Consider the following 19,651-nt stretch of genomic DNA (forward strand, 5'->3'; position numbering starts at 1 on the left):
AAGAGAGCAGAGGAAGGGATAATTTGTCTTGAAATGATGCCGACAGGGAGAGAGAATGTGGCAATTAGTGGAAGTGGAAATGGGCTGACCTTTTGGAACAGGGGTGACTAAGGTTGGACACCCAGAGCTATTTTGGGGGAAATCAGTCAACAGATGTTTCTAGCATCATTTGGCAAATGTAAAGTTCAAATTGTTACTTAGAGCTGAGGTGGGCAGCATGATAACAGAGAACAGAAGCATTAGAAGTAGCTATTGGCCGCCCTCATCTGGAATAAATTTGCATAGGCTTCTGCAAGTATTTGAGAATTAACAGCCATTATACTAGTGTTTACAAACAGAGATACTCAAGAGAACTAGCAACTGCTGGGGCCTCTGGTTGTGAGAGGAGAAGGAAAAGAAGGTTCAATGTTTCCTGTTGGTCCAGAAGAGTTTTAGGACAGTGAATCTGTTAATAGCATAATATTTAAAACTCTGCTTTGAAAGTTTATCCATAGCTCAGGGACATCTTGTTAGTCAAATTAGAATTTTAAAAGCTTCTTTTGAGAGATGTAGACTTTTATTAAAGAAAACATCAAGTAACATAATGTACAAAAATTAATTTATGTGTTTATTTTTACTGGGATTTGTTTTAGGGGGAAGGAAGAGTCATAAAACATCTTTGCTAATTGTTCAGAATGTCTACATTCATAACTTGAAAATAATGAGATTTTATACCAGTAAATGTCTCATGCTATTTTACCATAAGTATCAGTCATTGAATCTGAAACTTTTTCTAGATAAGGAGGTGGCAGTTATAGTATTAATTTTACCCAGGAAGAAAGTCATTGGCTGAAAATCACCCCTTAAATCAGTGGAACAGTTGGGGTTATTGTAGCCCAGAGCTCTGTGTCAGCTCTCATATTCCCTTCCCGTGCTGTTTCTCAGGAATGTGTTGTATCTGTCCAGTTTTAGAGGCCTTTGCCAAATTCAAAGGTTCACGGAGGCATGACACAACTGCACTGAATCATTTATTATTGTTTAAAATCAGGTGTTTTCACCGTTTCCATAGAAGGGTCATAATAAGGAAAATGTGAAATTATGAAAACTTGAGATAAGTTGATTGAACTAAATCATAAACCTAGTAGATGATGCTTTCTAAGGCTTGGGAGTCATGCTTCAGAGAAGACAAGAGTATGTTGATATGCAAAATTAATATGTGATTACAATGAGACTGGAAATCAGTGGAGCAAGTATGGATTGATGGATTGGCTGGTGGATGGCATTAAAACTAGCTTATTTTAAACTTTATGTAAAACATTATAAATATATATAGTCAAGATGGATTAATCACTAAATATGAGAGGTAAAACTATAAAATTAATAGACGAAAAATAGAAGAGTATTTTGGGAACTTAGGGGTGGAAAGAGCTTCTTAAATAAAATTCCTAAAGTTTGTGCCATTCTGAAGAAAAATCTGATAACATTTAGTGAAATTAAGTGTTTATATACCGTATGTCCTTGCATCTCTATCCAGGATATGTAGCTCAGAGAATTCTCATGCAAGTCCATAAAGAAAATATTTAAACAGAAATTTGTCACAGGATTGTTTTTGGTAACAGGAAGTTGGAGATAACTGCTTATCCTGATAATCATTTTGCAATAGATATGTGTATCCGATCATCGCATTGTACACCTTAAACTTACATAATGTTATATGTCAACTGTATTTCTGTCAAGCTGGAAAAAAAAGTTGGAGGCAACTAGATGCAGACCTCAGAGGAAAGTGATAAGTACAATGTGGTCGATGCATTCTATGCAATGGTACATGTAGCAGTTAGACCCAACTAGACCCATGGCTACAAAATGATCAATAGCTCTTAAAAACGATAGTGCTGAGTTAAAACAAAAAGAGAAAACAAATGAACATGCATGCATATAATACAATACACAAAAAAGAATGAATATCTCACATATTAGGAAATGAGTCAATGGCAGGCGATGGAAATAGCATACTGGGGATAAAAGAGGATCAATACACAGAACAAGTGATTGGTCTTCCAGGGATGAATGATGATCATGTTCAATGAATTACAGAGTATGATTAATTCAAACTCTTGCACACAAAAAGCAAACAACCTAATAATTAATGACTTATAAATGCAGATGAAGTAGGTATTATTTGGATAGGGAGAGGTTTGTTTATTCTAATGACCTCAAGTAAAGCAGATGGCACGATGGCGAGGGGCATCCTGGTAGGATGGAGAAAATTTGAAAGATGCAGCATAAAAAAACTGGGGTTCAGTCTTGAGTTCTGGCAGCACAGTGTCAGCTGTGCAAATTATTTAAACTGAGTCTCATGTTCCTGATTTGTATGTAACAATGATACTAATGTACCACACACACTTGACAGTGGTGCTTTATGCATTTTTGAGGGTCAGAAAAATATTATTATCAATATTTACAGTTCATAAATGGGTTTTTTAAATGATGCCTTCAATTATTTTGTGTATGCTGCTAGTTCCCACATCTGTCCAGCAATGACTTTCATTTCTATTCAGAATCATATACTTAACTTCTGGCTTGATATCTCTACTTGGATATTCAACACACATCTAAAACTCAGAATGCCCCAAACTGAATCATTATTCTCAGTTCTTTGTGCCTGTTCTTAGTTTTCCCGTCTGTGAATCGTATTACTAGCCACATATTTCCTAAGACACACTCCTCAGAATTGAACCACTGTCTTTCCTCTCTCATTTATCCCCTCTTCCAAACAATAACGATGTATGTTAATTACAACTTCTTAATTGTTCTTCATCCTCAAAACAACTATCATGATTCTGTTACCATTAGCAATTGCTTAAATTACCTCAAGAAACTCCTAACATTTAAAAAAGTTTTTTATTGCAGTAGAGTTGATTTACAATATCGTGTAAGTTTCAGGTGTGTGGCACAGCGATTCAGTCATATATATTGAATATATATATATATATATATATGTACTCAGTTATATACATGTGTGTGTGTGTGTGTGTATATATATATATATATATATATATATATATATATATTCTTTTTCAGATTCTTTTCCCTTATAGGTTATTACAAAATAGTGAGAGTAGTTTCCTGTGCTATACAGTAGGTCCTTGTTCGTTATCTGTTTTATACACAGTAGTGTAAGAAACTCCTAACATTGACCTTCTTTCCCATAACCTTTCCAATCCTTTTTGGAACAGTTTAGAATGACCTTTCTAAATCCAAATAATACTTCATTTCCCTGCTCAAAAGCCTTCCATGACTCCCCATTCCCCAATCCATATATGTCTAGTCTAAACAGCTTATTATGATCTGACCTTTGCTTATCACCCTTCGACCTTTACATGAGTGTCTTTCAAACCGTAAATCATGACACCGTGGTGTCTCATGACCTTTATGTTTTGGGTGTTGACCGACACTTTTAAATGAAAAGCAATAGGAATAGAAAACAGAGTGCATTGCTTATAGTCTGGCTAAGTATTATGTCGTGACCTTTTGATTCACACATCCATATATAGACATACCCATACATACACATACATATTCTAGATGGAAATTTTATTTTTTATCCTGATGCCCAGAATCCTCCATCTTACCGTTATTTCTGTGTGCTGACAACCCAAGTAGACTGCTTGTATCTCACAAAACATATGTGGTTTTTCTTTCCTTTGGGGATTTCTATCCCCGCTTCCAGAAATGCTCTGCTCCACGTGACCTACACAGCTCTTTCTTGATTTAGCTTCAGAGTCACCTTTTCAGGGAAGTTATTTTTAATCCTCACATAGTCCCCAAAGCAAGACATAATGTCATTTCTATGGAATCCTCTAATATTCCATGCTTATACCTATTTGCCCTCCATTACACTATATTATAATTTCCTGTTTAGGGATTCTTTTCTCATGAAACTGATAGCTCCCTGAGAACAGAGGATGTGTGTTACTATCATCATTTTGATTTCATCTTCCACAGAACTGATGGATCAGATTTAATCTCCAAAATCCCTCCCAGCTCTTAATTTCTAGATAAATCTAATTCTTGGACTTGACATTTTAGGCGATATTTATGATAAATTGCATAGGTATTGACTGATCTAATTTGGTCCTCATTGTGGCTGAGCTATTACTTATGATTTGGCAGTTTAGACAGGTTTGTGTCAGGTACTGATTTAATCTCATACAGTTGTGACATGGGACATTTCCCCCAATCATCCCCAGTTTTTACCAAAATATAAGATTGAAGAAAAAATGTTAAGCTTCTAGGATTGGATGGGAGCACCTACGCTCTTTCTGTAGGTTGGCAAACATGCTGATAAAATATGAAAAACTTACTCAGGCATGTGTCCCCAAATATCTAGTTGTCTTGTGTAATGAAGATAGCAAATCTCATTGCCATTTATTTCTGTTTTAATCCAGATGCTCTGTTTTATATGCACACACTTAACAGTGCCCTTGCACCAGAGATACTTTAAATGATAAATGATATGTTTCTCAACATCCAGTCATCCGAATACCTAATAAACTGTCCTTCCCTTAGTATTTTCAATAAAATAAAGTTACTGTGTTTCCTTAAGGGAATTTTGCAACTACAGAATTAATGACAGTGCCAGAACCACCAATCTTGTTAAGGCCAAGAGCAAAAGGGGAGAAAAAAGCTTTAGAAAACTAACTACTTACCTAATGAAAACAAATCAATGGTTACAGAAAGGACATTGTTATAAATGCCCTAGCTCTGCTGACTAAACATCCCATTTTTCTTTTTGGAAGGAAAAAAAAAATTCCAAGAGAATCCTTCGGGCCAGACAGTTTCTTCTCTGTATTTTGCTAATACATGTATATTTTTGTTAATAAACTTATACTGCCAGACACTGTTTGAAATCCATTGACTTTTATCACTAGTTTTAAAATGCCTTTGTAGTTCAGTTATCACTTTAAGTCCTAGGTTTATTCAAAGAACCGTTGGAGCTTTGAATGAAAGCGTGTCCCGTCTTGTTGTCTCGCCCTCTGCAGCTGCCATACTCTTAGACAGAGTAGTCCTCTATCTAAGCACCGTTTCCTCTTTCCTATCTACGAGTAGTCCTCTCTGCTGACCATACCCTTTCCTCCTGCCTTCTGCAAGAGCGGTTTCTTATCTCCTTAAGTCAAGACCATTCTCTCCTTCTCTTGAGGAAGCCAGGAGAGAACCTAAAAATATTTGTTTCATTTTGCCTCGACCTCCATCCATTCATTCATTTAGTGAATATTTATTTAGCACCGACTATGTGAAAGACTGTGTTCTAGGCACTAGAGATCAGGGAACAGGCAAAAATGCCTGCCCTTGTCAATCTTACATGCAGTGGACTGCTGGGTCTGGCTTTGCATAATCTAAATGATCTGTTAGTAGACTTTCTTAAATGTGAGTGCCTTGTACTTGTGAGATAAATCCAGAAGATATTTCACTCAGGAAGACCGGATTTAATGAAATCTCGAAAAGCTGTATCAGTTAAGGTTGAGTTATGTAATATTAAGATACAGGGAGGTATAGTAATAATTCCTCTTTGGATTCCTATGACTATGATGTTAAATGTTTTAATATATTACTAACACACACACACACACACACAATTTGGTTCAGTTAAACACACACACACACACACACACACACACACACACACAGATAAGTGGCACATATTTGCAGTTATATGATCTGGATTCCAGTTTCACAATCCCTGTTCATAATTGGACACTTTCCTGAAAGCTGACTCTTTATTATGCTTTTGAAAACTGGAGTTCTCTTTCCCTCTTAAAAGAGTGGTAAAATTCCTCGATTTACAAACTAATTAGGGTGCCATGCCTGTTCACTTGGCATCCTTCATGCTACATTTCTGAGAGCTTAGCAGGCCACTTCAGCTTCCTTTCAAAGCATCCCAATGATGGGAATTTCATTTCTTTATATGCAACTTCATTCTCATATTAGTCTTAATAGTTTTTTCTCTACTAATTTGAAGTCTGCTTTGGAAAATATTCACATATTGGTTCTAATTCTTCCTATAAAGTACCCCATGTGCCAGCTTCCCATGGTTTTCCCTTGGCTCTTCTTACTTGGGGGGCCATTCCATATCCCTCATCTTTCCTTTCCTGGCATGGTTTCTAGATCTCCCTCGTTTTGGTCACCTTCCAGAATGATGTGAATAGACTTTCTATAGTTCAACATTCCTGGTAAACTGTAGAATGCAGAGCTGGACATATCATCCTGGATGTGGTCTGTCTAATATAACTCTTACCACCAAATTCTCGACAGTCTACATGCATGTATGTCCTCTATGTGTGCTGTATGTTCATAACTTCTTTCCCCAACAAGCCCCAGCACAGTGAGCTTGTGGTGAGCTACACATACAACATATAGAAACCTTAGGGTCACCATGAAAAGCCAACAATAAGGTTAACTCCACAAGGTCTATAGTGATTTTGTTAGTTATTACCACAGGGATTCGCTGAGCCAGTTACCTTGTTGTTCAGCATTCACCAACCATCACAAGTGCTGACAAGGAAATTTGCACCTCTGGGTCCAGTAAAATGTGAATTATGAAAAAAAAAAAAGGGTTTCAGTTGTACTTAAGGGGTAATATATTTTTTTAAAATGTATTCTCTAAGGACACTCTTCAAACGAAGAGACCAGCTCTACTCTTGAATATATTAAATGTTTCTGACCATGTTACTATTATGTTCCAAAGATAAAGCCAGGTTTTGAAGACTAAAACAGGAGAATCCACAGAGAACAATAAACAGTTGAGGAGTTAATTATAAAAAGAAATGGTTCTCCTTAAAGAAGATGTGTGGAGTGTCTTAGTCACTTCAGGCTGATATAAAGTTCCATAGACTGGGTGGCTTATAAACAACAGAATTTATTTCTCACAGTTCTGGAGGCTGGGAAGTGCAAGATCAAGGCATCAGCAGATTCGGTGTCTGGTGAAGGCTCCCTTCCTGGTTCATAGATGACCTTCTTCTTGCTGCATCCTCAGATGGTGGAGAGAGTGAGAGAACTCTCTGGATCTCTTTTATAAGGGCACTAATCCCATTCATGAAGACTCCATCTCATGACCTAATCATCTCCCAAATATTCCACCCCTTAATACCATTACATTGGGGGTTAGGTTTTTTTAAAAAAAATTATTTATTTATTTATTTATTTATTTATTTTTATGGCTGTGTTGGGTCTTCGTTTCTGTGTGAGGGCTTTCTCTGGTTGTGGCAGGTGGGGGCCACTCTTCATCGCGGTGCGCGGGCCTCTCACTATCGCGGCCTCTCTTGTTGCGGAGCACAGGCTCCAGACGCGCAGGCTCAGTAATTGTGGCTCACGGGCCTAGTTGCTCCGCGGCATGTGGGATCTTCCCAGACCAGGGCTCGAACCCGTGTCCCCTGCATTGGCAGGCAGATTCTCAACCACTGCGCCACCAGGGAAGCCCTGGGGGTTATGTTTTAACATACAAATTTGGGGGGAGGGCACAGACATTCAGTCCTTAACACATAGTGTAGTAAACGCCACTAAAGTGTGTTTCTAATGATCCTCAAAATGACAAGGCCAAGAAGAAAAATGAAGCTTAAAAAGTATAAACCGTCATCATTAAAAAGCATCTGTGTTATTGTTTGCAGACAACAGGGTGTAAAAGCTATGTAACTTTGGGGAATAATTAGCTGGTCATTTTTGCATACACTATATTAACCTGCAATCAAACAAACCAACACACTGAATTATATCAGAACTGATATAACCAGGTGTGGGTAAATGGCAAATGTCAGCTTTTAACCTTTTTATCCTTGCATTATACAATTCAAAATATCAAACATGTTCTATGAAGACAGATCTAAACAGATCTGTCCTGTGGGCGTGAAATTTTTGTAACGTCATGGCTAGTCCTGAACTAGATCTCTTTGGGTATCTATTAGATGGCGTTTATATGGAGGAGAGATTTTTTTTTCTAAAGGAGAAGAGAGGCTTTTCTTTTTGACACCCAAGAGTAGCAGTTGGCATGGAAGTGGAGGGTGAAGACAATGGCAAATACAGGATGGTGACATTTCTCTCATTTGCTCTGAGAGATTTGATTTTTTTTTTTTGAGATCTGACTTTGTTATCAAATGAAATATGTACATTAACAATTTAAGCAATATAGGAAATAATAATCTATAAATTTGAATCAACTCAAATTGTCACCAGAATTCATCAGTGTTAATATTTTGGGAATCATTACAGACATCTCTTATATAAGGTTAGCCCTCCATGTCCATGGCTTCCACATCTGCAGATTCAACCAACTGCAGATGGAAAATTTTTTTAAATTCCAGAAATTTCCAAAAAAACAATACTTGAATTTGCCACACACCAGCAACTATTTACGTAGCATTTACATTGTATTGGGTATTATAAGTAATCTAGAGAGATTTACATTATATGGGAGGATGTGTGTATATTTGCATACATATGCAAATGCTGCAACATTTTCTACGAGGGACTTGAGCATCCACAGGTTTTGGTATCTGGAGGGGTCCTGGAACTCATCCCCTGTGGATACTGAGGGACAACTGTATACATACAGATAGAAAAATGGATAGAGAAATAATTTTATAAAAACTGGATCATATTATATATGCTAATTTAAATAAAACTATTAAATTTGATGTGATTCATTTAATTGAAGACAAGGAAAATGAAGTGAAACTGAAGTTATTATTTGTATACTTCAAGACAAGATGCACCAGTTCCTAAAATATCCAATTAAGACTTAGACAAAAGGTTATGTAAAGCAAATAATTAGCTTCCATTATGCCCGTTTTACAAGCTAAGTTTCATTTTTAGGTGGTATTAGTTTTACTCTCTTTTATTAAAGATAATGTAGTTAACATTCTTAAAATTTATTCCACCCTTTGATATATATATATATATTTAAAATTATTTATGTATTTATTTTTGGCTGCGTTGGGTCTTCGTTGCTGTGCGTGGGCTTTCTCTAGTTGCATTGAGCAGGGGCTACTCTTTGTTGCAGTGCACAGGCTTCTCTTGCCGTGGCTTCTCTTGTTGCGGAGCATGGGCTCTAGGCGCGCGGGCTTCGGTAGTTGTGGCACATGGGCTCAGTAGTTGTGGCTCGTGGGCTCTAGAGTGCAGGTTCAGTAGTTGTGGCGCACAGGCTTAGTTGCTCCACGGCATGTGGGATCTTCCCGGACCAGGGCTCAAACCCGTGTCCCTTGCATTGGCAGGCGGATTCTTAACCACTGCGCCACCAAGGAAGTCCCCGACCTTTTGATTTTTGTAGTGCATTTATGTTTTACTTTGCAAAGATTTACAGTAGAATCTCTAAGTTATACACTGATTTTACAAGCTAACCTTTAATCTTTACAATCACAAGCAAATTTATTAATATTTATTATGTTTACAGATGCTGGATATTTAAACAAATTGAAGTAAATTCTGTAGGCAAGAAGAAACTCTTTAGAATTCTCAATCCCTTTTCCATTCACCCCTGGATTTTATTGTTTTGAATTCCCAGAGAGCTGCATAGTGAATCAATGCACAATATTAAGACAGTGGAATCAACACTGCAGGAGAACAGAAATAGTTTTGAATTCTCTCCCAATTGCTCATTCACAGTAAGTATTTGATAACTAGCTTAAAGGCAGAATTGTTTGAATACCCAGTTATCTGCATATAGATTTCCTTTTGTTCCTTCCATGTGTCTAGGGAGTAGTTTTCAAGTAAGTGTTAGTATTTAGAATATTTAACATATTAGGTTGTAGACACAAAACCGTGTATGTTGAACTCTATTAGGGTTTTTAAGGGTAACTTTAACCTTAATATGACTTATCTTTCACATGTATTAACCTCCAAGTTGAGAAGTCACAGTGGTTTATAATATTTAATGTGTATATATACATATGTGTATGTATATATATGTGTGTGTTTACATATATGAATATATACTTGTATTTGTGTGTGTGTGTGTGTGTGTGTGTGTGTGTGTGAAAGAGAGAGAGAAGGTGACAGAGAGAGTGTGTTTAGTAATTGCTCTGATCATTTAAGCTTCTATATTTAGTTTCAATATTTCCCATCAGTCCTTTTTATCTCTTGGTTTCCTGAACTTTTTTGTAGAGTAGTTTTTCAAAAAATGTCTTAAGGAATTGACTTTTTAATGTTTAAAAATGTCTTTCTGTTGCTGATCTTCTTAAATAACAATGTGTCTAGATATCCTAGGCTTGATCCTCAGAACTAGTAGATGGTGTTCCATTGCCCTCTGGCATTAACTACTTCTGTGGGGAATCTGAGGAAAGTCTGTATTTCCCCCTTGATAGGTGACTTGATTTTTCTGCTGGATGCCTGAAGAATTCTTTATTTACATTAGAAAGCTTATTGAACCTTTGCATTAGAACCGCTTCAAATTTTTGGTGGTGTGACCTTTTGATTTTAAGATTCTATTCTTCATTCTTTTATATAAAATTTTCAATAGTTATCATTGAATTCGGTTTCATGTTTGAATTATTGTATTCTTTATTTGTGGAATGTCAGTCATACATATGATTTTCTTTTCAGACAAGGAATCTGTGGCAATTACCCTCGGTAACTTTGAATATCAAATACTGAAATTGTCTTTTTCCTGTATTAACATGGGAATGGCAGCTTGGTTAAGATGAAAAATTTTAAATCTCTTCTCCTAACTCTTTCTATATTGTTTTTTTTTTTGCTACATGGAAATAATCAAAGATATACCGTAGTAGAGATAATAGTATAATGGACCTGATGTATCTATTTCTCAATTTAAAAAGTTATCATACATAATTGCTGCTGTGGGCCGTGGTAGAGTCAGAAGGACTGGAATTACCCTTCTGCATAAATAATTAGAAAACTGGAAAAATATATGTGGCAATAGTCTTTGGACACTGGACGACAGTAAATTCAGGACTGTGATCTCTGTGAAAAGGGAATAAACTGACATAAGCCTAAGCCCTGGCCTGTTGCCTGGAGGCCTTTGCTGTCCCGCCTTCTAGTGACAAGGATCCCAGAGCAGGGAAGTTTCCATGATTTGAAGAGACAGAAAGGCCGAGGTGGCTGGAGCTTGTAGGGCAGAGTATGAGTGAGGAGAAGAAGCTTCATGAAGAAAATGCTTCAGAAACCTGCACAGGAGTCCCCTGGAGTCTCTTCCGGAGAACTAAGCTGTGTGGGGGGAGAAATTACATGAAGCTGAGCAAAAATCAACCAGAAAGCTGTAAAGCTGAACAGCTCCCAGAGGTCACACAGGGCTGACAGCAGCAGACCGCTGTTCCAGTCGCAGCTGTTTGTGTATTCCTGGCATCACCCGCTAGATGTGGTAGTGAGCAAGCCTTCAGATGCTTACAGCTCCCAGCCTTGGAGCCGTTCCGGCTTGATCTGGGGTGGCCGCAGTGCACGGCAGCTTTGTGCGGCAGCTTGATGCAGGATCTCAGTTCCCTGACCAGGAATCAAAGCCAGACCGTGGCAGTGAGAGCACCGAATCCTAACCACTAGACCACCAGGGACTAGTGCCTAGAAGCAGGGCCCTGGCTTTTGTCTTCTTTGGAAAAAGAATTTCAGCAAAGAGACAGAAATTTGTAAAGCAGATAGAGCATTTATTAGGAGCAGAGTACGTGCAGAAAGACACACAGGCGGGCTCAGAGGGAGTTGTGTGCCTTTGGGGTGGTTTAAATCATTTATATGGGGACGGTTTTCTGGGTTCCCTCTGGCCAATCATCTTGCTTGTCTGGCTTCATGTCCATATCTTGTCTGACTCAGGGCCCTCGCAGATGCGCGTGTGCATCCGTTAGCCAGGATGGATTCCAGCGCGAGGGTCTCTGGGAGGTTGGCAGGCTATATTATGGGCTAGCGCCCTCTCCTTTCTCTGACCCCTGAGGAACTTTCTGTGCATATGTAGTTTGGGAGGTCTCCTTGACCTCAAGAATGAGAAATATGTAGCCTCCTTATCTTTTTACCCATGCAGGGCTCAGCTCCTCTCTGGTCTTTATCTTGACGTGTCTATCCTCAGGAGACAAATTCCAGCGGCTCAGCCTGGAGCCCATTTATCTCCTGCTGCAGGCTGATGCTGTGTGGAGCAGAGCCAGGCTCTCTCAAGTGAGCCCTGCCCAGCTTGAAAATTCATGAGCAGAATAAATGTTTTCAACCAAAAAAATTTGCTGCCATTTCTTACTCAGCACTAGATATCCAGAACACATCATATATGCTTTCAATTTGCAATTGCTACATGCTTTTCTCAGTTACCGTGTTCTTTCCGAACACCAAGGTAAAAGTGGTTCTCTGGAGAGGGATTCCTCTCTCTCCTGTAACTATCACTTACCTCCCATACTTGCCCTTCTAGGTCAGGGCAACCTCCTAATTCCAGGAAGTGCTTCTCTACATCAGAATGATCTTAAGTGCCTGGTAAGGAGATGGGTCTCTGTCAAAGCACTGCCAGAATGTTTTCTGTTTTGTGAGTCTCTCCCGCTAGAATAAGCTCTGAATGAAATTGTCCGCAGAGCGAAAAAGTGCTGTAACAGAATCCTCCCCCTTCCCCCTGCAGCTCTTCCAAGCTCAGAGGTACTGATGGTGTTTTCTGGGTCTTCCTTTACTTATTTCCTACCATACAGCCCTCGTTTTCTTAGCCAGAGCGGCATTGTCCCTAAGTGACTTTTCTTCAGTCTGAAATTCATGTCATACATTTGAAACTATTTCCTAGTTCAGCTCCTGAGGAAGAATGTTCCTTACTCTGTTTCCCTTTGGGCATAAAGGTCACTTTGTTTCACCTTATTCTTATGCTGGCTCATTAGCTAGGATGTCCTCTATTTCCCAAGTAATCTATTATGACCGTATATTGTTCCTTCAATGGGGATAAACACACACACACACACACGCACACACACAGTATGGGAAAAGTTTTATATACTTCAAAAACCTACTACAAAGAGAACTTAAGAGCCAAAGATAAACTGGGAAGTTATTACCTGCAGATATGATAGAATTAGGGCAGGCCCTAACCTAAGTACTATCAACATTTTCAGTGGGATAAACTGTGGTTGTAGGGCCTATTCTGTACATTGTAGGATGCTTTAGTAGCATCCCTGGTCTCTCCCAACCAGATGCCAGGAGTAGAACCCCCAGGTGTCACAAATAAAGATGTCAATGCCAATAGCCCATGTGGTGTGCAAAATCCACCCCCCCCAGTTTGGAACCAGTGATTCAGGGCTAGTCTCCTTTATTAGCTAGGCTGTGCTCTGATATATTTCTTAGGTTATGTAAGGTCTCAATGTAAAATGTTTATTTTTACTCACATCACAGTCCTTTGCAGGTCAGCTGCCTTTTCTCTGTAGCTTTTCCCCTAAGAAGGCTATCTGGGACGGCTTCCATATTGATTATTTAGGCCTCTGCATTGCAACTTCAGGTTTGCTTATTGCAGTTTTGCCACCTTAAGAGTTCTTCCCTTCTTGCTATATGGATGAGAGAGAGAGAGAGAGAGAAGAATTCACAACACTTTTAACGGCCTCAGATGAGACATGATGCATGACTTCTGCTCATGTTACAGTTGATGACCTAGCAGTCATATCACCCCAATCTAAGTGAAATGAAGAAAATAAAACTTCCTGTGTGCAGAGGAAAGTAGTGGTGTGGTAAACCAATCTCACTGTTATTGCAAAGCATATTTTATCTGAAAATGGTCCCTTGAAAATAATTTTAAAATCTTCAGTTTTCAGTGTCCAATGTGAAAAATTACAAAACCTATAGAGCAGTAATTCACCAAAGAAATACAAATGAATAATGAACATATTAAATTGTTCAACCTGCTAATAATCAAAGGAAAAATTTTAAATTATTCTCTCCTATAATATTGACAAATGTTAAAATATAGTAATAGCGCTGACATACTGATGGGGATAAAATAAGATAGCACTCATATATTGCTAGTGAGATGGTGAATTAGTAAAAGCTTTGTGGAAAAACACTGTCACTATGTATCAAAGACCTTATAATGCTCATACTTTTTAAAAATTGAGATATAATTAACACGTAACATTATATTCGTTTCAGGTATACAACACAGTGATTTGATATTTGTATATATAGTGAAATGATCACCACGTTAAGTCTAGTTTACATCCATCTGCACACATAGTTAACAATTGTTTTTCTTGTGATGAGGACTTTGAAGATTTACTCTCTTAACAACTTCCAAATATCCACCACGATATTATGAATTATAGTTGCCATGCTGTATATTACATTCCCAGGACTTATTTTATAAGTGGAAATTTGTACCTTTTTAAAAAATTAATTAATTTTTATTTTTGGCTGCATTGGGTCTTCATTGCTGCACGCGGGCTTTCTCTAGTTGCGGCGAGCAGGGGCTACTCTTCGTTGTGGCGTGCGGGCTTCTCATTGCGGTGGCTTCTCTTGTTGCAGAGCATGAGCTCTCTAGGCGCGGGGGCTTCAGTAGTTGTGGCACACGGGCTCAGTAGTTGTGGCTCACGGGCTCTAGAGCGCAGGCTCAGTAGTTGTGGCGCACAGGCTTAGTTGCTCCACGGCATGTGAGATCTTCCTGAACCAGGGATCAAACCCTGTCCCTGCATTGGCAGGCGGATTCTTAACCACCATACCACCAGGGAAGTCCCAAATTTGTACCTTTTAATGCTCATACTTTTTGATTCAGTAATACCACTTACAGAAACCTATACTATGATAAGGAGGAAATCAGGTATCTAAGATATATGAGAAATGATTTTTATTAGAGCAATTTTATAGGACTAAATACGAGGAGCAAACAAATATATGCAAGAGTCAGGGAATGAGTCAATACAAACTTTCAGACTCCCTCCTTACCCCTCTCAAATTCTGATCAACTGAAAATAGTTATAGGGAATCAAAAAGGGTTCACCTTTTCAGCTTTATGGTAAGAAAAGCTGGAATGGAGAACAGGCCAGGGCCTCTGGCCTCAATTTCCTAACCTAGATCTTGGGACCTTCTTGATTGTAAATTATTGAATCAGTAGGTCAGAGAGGATGGAACAAAGATGTTGACACCTGATGGGCCTGCCAGGAGCTTGAGGGTAGGTGGTTTAAGAGATGAGAGGGGAGGGGGGGTGGGGGGAGAGAGAGAGAGAGAGAGAGAGACCTGCCTTGCTTTTAGGCACCGCTGGTAACGTGGCCCATTGGGCGTCAGGCTCCAAGCAGGCTCCATTCAGATAATCCATTCCTCTTCCTAAAAGTGATTAGTGGATAAGTGGATAAAAGGTCAGAAGTTCTATGGTGATACTGCTTCCTCCCCCCCACCCCCCAACCCCGGGATGACGAGGCAGAAGTTTTCTCAGAGTCCAACAGAATTTAAGGGACATACATGTGGTGGTTGGAATAGGTAGACCATACACTTAATTCCTAAATGCACAAATTAGCTGCAGATGAGTATCATGCCAGGTTAAAAGTGGCGCCAGGTTAAAAGTGGCATCAGGTTAAGGCTTCAAAGAAGGAGCAAGGGCTGGGGAAATGGTTAGATCGAATATAAGGGTCTCTTTAGTTGTGGGTCAGCTAGATAAGCAAAATTAAAAAAAAAAAAGACGATTCATATGTGTCTGGAGGCTGGGGAGGGTGGCAAATGCATGCAGAAATGAGTTACAGGGTCAAGGCAGTCAGCACTTAGCAAATCTATAGTGGAAACTAGAGCTCTTAACATTTATTGAGCAGCTCCTAGTCTAGGATTTTGGCAAATATTTTTGATCATTTATGCGGATAGAAGCACAGATGCAAGTTACTAGGAGAAGGGAAGACCCTGTGTGTCACACATGCCCATGAACCTTACTGAGATCACTCCTGACTAAGCCTGGTGTAGGTGTCTACAGGTTGCTGATAGTTGAGGACAGTTGGCTACATAGTGAGTGAGGCCAAGGAACTGATTTTTTTTTCTTGGCAGAGACAGGTCACTGACACCTGCTTTTTAATATTTCTGCTCCTCCCTCACTGCTGATTTGACAACTGTAACACTGTTTTCAGCAGGATATTAACTTTGCTTCAAATTGAAACTTTCATTCTGTGTGTTTGGGAAATCAGATAACTCAACCTGTTCAAAATCTATGCTGAGCAAGCTAATGCATTTCAGAGAGTTCCTACTTGAGTATCTATACGTTGTGAGAGCTATTTTTGTGTCTTAGTGACTTTTATTTTTGAACATGGTAAGGTTTAGATATGGCCTAGAGCAGTGGTTCTCAAAGTGTGCTCCCAAACTGGGCTCATCAGCACTGCCTGGGAATGCATATTCCTAGGCCCCATTCCAGATCTGATGAACCAGGAATTCTAGGGTGGGACACATCCCTCTGTTTTAACAAGCCCTCTAGGGACCTCTGACACACGTTCAAGTCTGGGAGCCGCTGGACTAGAGCCTTGTGTCTCAAAGCATGGGTGGTGAAACACTAGAAATTACAGTTATGTCTATTAGTAATCTGGAATCTTGGGCTACGCTTCAGAATTACTCGATCAGACTCTACACTTCAAGATCCCCAGGGGTTTCATGTACACATCACAGTTTGACAAGCACTGAGACTCCCCACCCCTGTGATCCAATTACTAGGTTTTCTTAGGTTTCAATTGATTGGGGCTGTAACCCATGCCTTGGTTATGTTTTCTTAATGGTTTGTTGAAGCATAATATACACGCATCTTATAGTCATGGTATTTTTGAAAAGTCCCTCAGGTGATTGCAATGTGTAGCCAGGGTTGAGTACCCAGAGTGAGCGGGGAAAGCATAAACATCTTGTATTCTTAATAGCCTTCTTCCTTTATCCACCGAATTCACATTTTAATTTCTGTGTTCTTTTTAAGAGTCTATCTGCAATTGATGGTAAAGTAATTATGCTTGTCTTTTCTTGACAATGTGGACACTAAGCACATACACAATTAGGATGCTCTAAATGTGTTAACTTTTCATAATGTTCTTTGAGGAGTCCTTTCTCGAGGCTGCCAAGGATTTGAAAAATTTTGCCCACTCAACTTCATGAATATTTAGTGAAGAGCCTGGATTAAATTGGGCTGATCACCAAACAGGTGCAAAGGGACCTGCTTAATAAACGGTGTATTTGCATGGCATCAACATAGTTATATTCTTTGTAGACAAATGAATGTGATTTCGTTTGTATGCATGAAGCACAATTTCTCTGTTGGCCCAGATGTTGATTAGCAACACTAGAAGTGAGGGGGTCGATCTGAAAATCTGGATGGAAAGCTGAAGTATTTGTTCACAATCAAAAATATTTGTGGCTCAACTGGCTCAAAGGGTAAAAAAATATTCTGCTGTTTAACCTATTTTCCACAAATACTAAGCACCAGAAAAACAGTCCAGATTATGCAGCCTAGGCAGCGTGAACAAAGAACGGCACTAATCCAATTTATGTGGTTAAAACTGTGCCACTGATACCTTTGCTCATAACGGCTGTTGGGCTAAAAGTGAACAGGAATGTCAAACTATAAAATGAATATCCTCCTTTGAGCGTGCCCACCTTCAGGATTAAAAGGGAAACAAAGGAAACTGAACAAGCAGCAGTTAATAGCTTTGAGTAGCATTCTTTTTACAATAGTAAGAAACAAGCTGCTTTTAAACAGTGGGAACAACTGTTATTGAGATCCAGGTTCTGAGACCTCATATTAAATGTGAACATAAGCATCCATAAACAAGACATATTGACAGAATATAATTTAAACTATGGTTCCCTGTTCGTAGTCCCAGTGATGTGAAATTCATCACTAACTGAAACAGTCAATGTTTCTGTCTCATAATTTATGCAGGTTCTAAAAGCCTGACATTGCTAAGAATCATGAGCCTCATAGTTCTTTACTACTTTAAGAGAGCAGTAGTAATGAGATGGAAAAAGGAGGGTTGAAAGCTTGCTGGGGCTGCGGACAGACTGTGGAAGTGAGAAGCACCAAAAAGTCTGGATGTGCATGTTAAGCTTTATGCATTAAAATCTCGGGTTTATTTTCATGCTATAAGAACGTGAAAAGGGCGTGGAAGAAATAAAAGCACCAAAGTAAAAACTAAGCAATATTTTGATTTTAATGAAATCAACATTTATGAATGAGAAGATAATTAGTTTGTTTTTAAAAGGATTTTCTTTTTTATTTATTTATTTATTTATTTATTTATTTATTATTTTTGTCTGTTTTGGGTCTTCGGTTCGTGCGAGGGCTTTCTCCAGTTGCGGCAAGCGGGGGCCACTCTTCATCGCGGTGCGGGGACCGCTCTTCATCGCGGTGCGCGGGCCTTTCTCTATCGCGGCCCCTCCCGTTGCGGGGCACAGGCTCCAGACGCGCAGGCTCAGCAATTGTGGCTCACGGGCCCAGCTGCTCCGTGGCATGTGGGATCTTCCCAGACCAGGGCTCGAACCCGTGTCCCCTGCATTAGCAGGCAGATTCTCAACCACTGCGCCACCAGGGAAGCCCGATAATTAGTTTTAATATGGTAATTAAAGATGAACCAAGTATTGGAACATTGCTGGTGGAAATGTAAAATGGTGCAGCCCCTTTGGAAAATTTGACAGTTCCTGAAAATGTTAAATATAGTCACCATATGGCTCAGCAATTCCCCTACTAGGTATATACTCAAGAGAAATGAAAATATATGACCACACAAAAATATGTTCATGCATGCTCATAGCAGCATTATTCATAATAGCCAAAAAAGAAAACAGCCAAAATGTTCATCAGCTGATGAATGGATAAACAAAATGTGTTATATCCATAATATAGAATATTATTAGGCCCTACAAAGGAATGAAGTACTGATAAATGCTACATGGGCAAACCTTGAAAACATTTTGCTAGGTAAAAGAAGCCAGTCACAAAAGACCACATGTTATGAATTATTTTATATTAAATATCCAGAGTAGGCAAATCTACAGAGACAGAAAGTAGATTAGTGGTTCCTTAGGGCTGAGGTGGGGGTGACTGCTAGTGTGGGCAGGGCTTCATTTTGGGGGTGATGAAAATGTTCTTAAATTCAATAGTGGACATGTTTGTATAACTCTGTGAATATAGGAAAAGCCACTGAACTGTATACTTTAAAAGGGTGAAGTTTATAATTGAATTATAATGTCAATAAAGCTATTAAACAAAAAAGGTGAATTAAGTAGTGTTACCAAATACTGATTACTTCAAAGAAGCTGTGACATGGGGAACAGCAGAAGTGGTATATAGAATTTATCGTCTAAAACAAAGGCAATAATGAAGATGAATGGGCACTATGTAATTCTATCAGCTGGCAGAAATATAAACTTTTTCAGCCAAAGTTTAAACAATGTAGGAAAAAAAATTCGTATCATGTCTATAAAGTTCAGGTTTAGACTGAAGTGAGAAAAAAACCTCAACCAAACAAATTTAACGACTCAATGAAATCAACAAAATAACTGTTCTTTGAGGCTATTAATTAGTAATATCTCTCTACATTGTCTAATTTTCTGAGACAATTCTTGTTTTATTATTATTATTATTATTGGTATACCTAAGAAATGTTTCAGGTAAGACAGAATGTGTGAGGTATTAGTCCACAGGAAAGTGTGGAGTACATGGGTTACTTTATGCATTACCACAGTCAAGATTAATTAATGAATTAGTTAATCATTAAAAAAAACCATTATC

The 19,651-nt window shown here is 38.8% G+C and overlaps 1 long non-coding RNA gene across 6 annotated transcripts in view; it reads left to right on the plus strand.

Annotated features, from left to right (window-relative positions):
• Positions 1-19,651, plus strand: part of LOC130706545 (uncharacterized) — a 217,974-nt gene that overhangs the window by 47,678 nt on the left and 150,645 nt on the right. For 5 of the 6 annotated variants that reach the window (XR_009006765.1, XR_009006767.1, XR_009006766.1 and 2 more), the window contains exon 2: positions 9,533-9,632. The exons of the other annotated variant lie outside the window; for it this stretch is intronic. This is a non-coding gene — a long non-coding RNA (uncharacterized LOC130706545). The remainder of the gene's footprint in view (positions 1-9,532; positions 9,633-19,651) is intronic. 6 annotated transcript variants of the gene reach the window in all.

The sequence above is a fragment of the Balaenoptera acutorostrata genome, chromosome X (assembly GCF_949987535.1).
Source record: "Balaenoptera acutorostrata chromosome X, mBalAcu1.1, whole genome shotgun sequence".
Taxonomy (NCBI): domain Eukaryota; kingdom Metazoa; phylum Chordata; class Mammalia; order Artiodactyla; family Balaenopteridae; genus Balaenoptera; species Balaenoptera acutorostrata.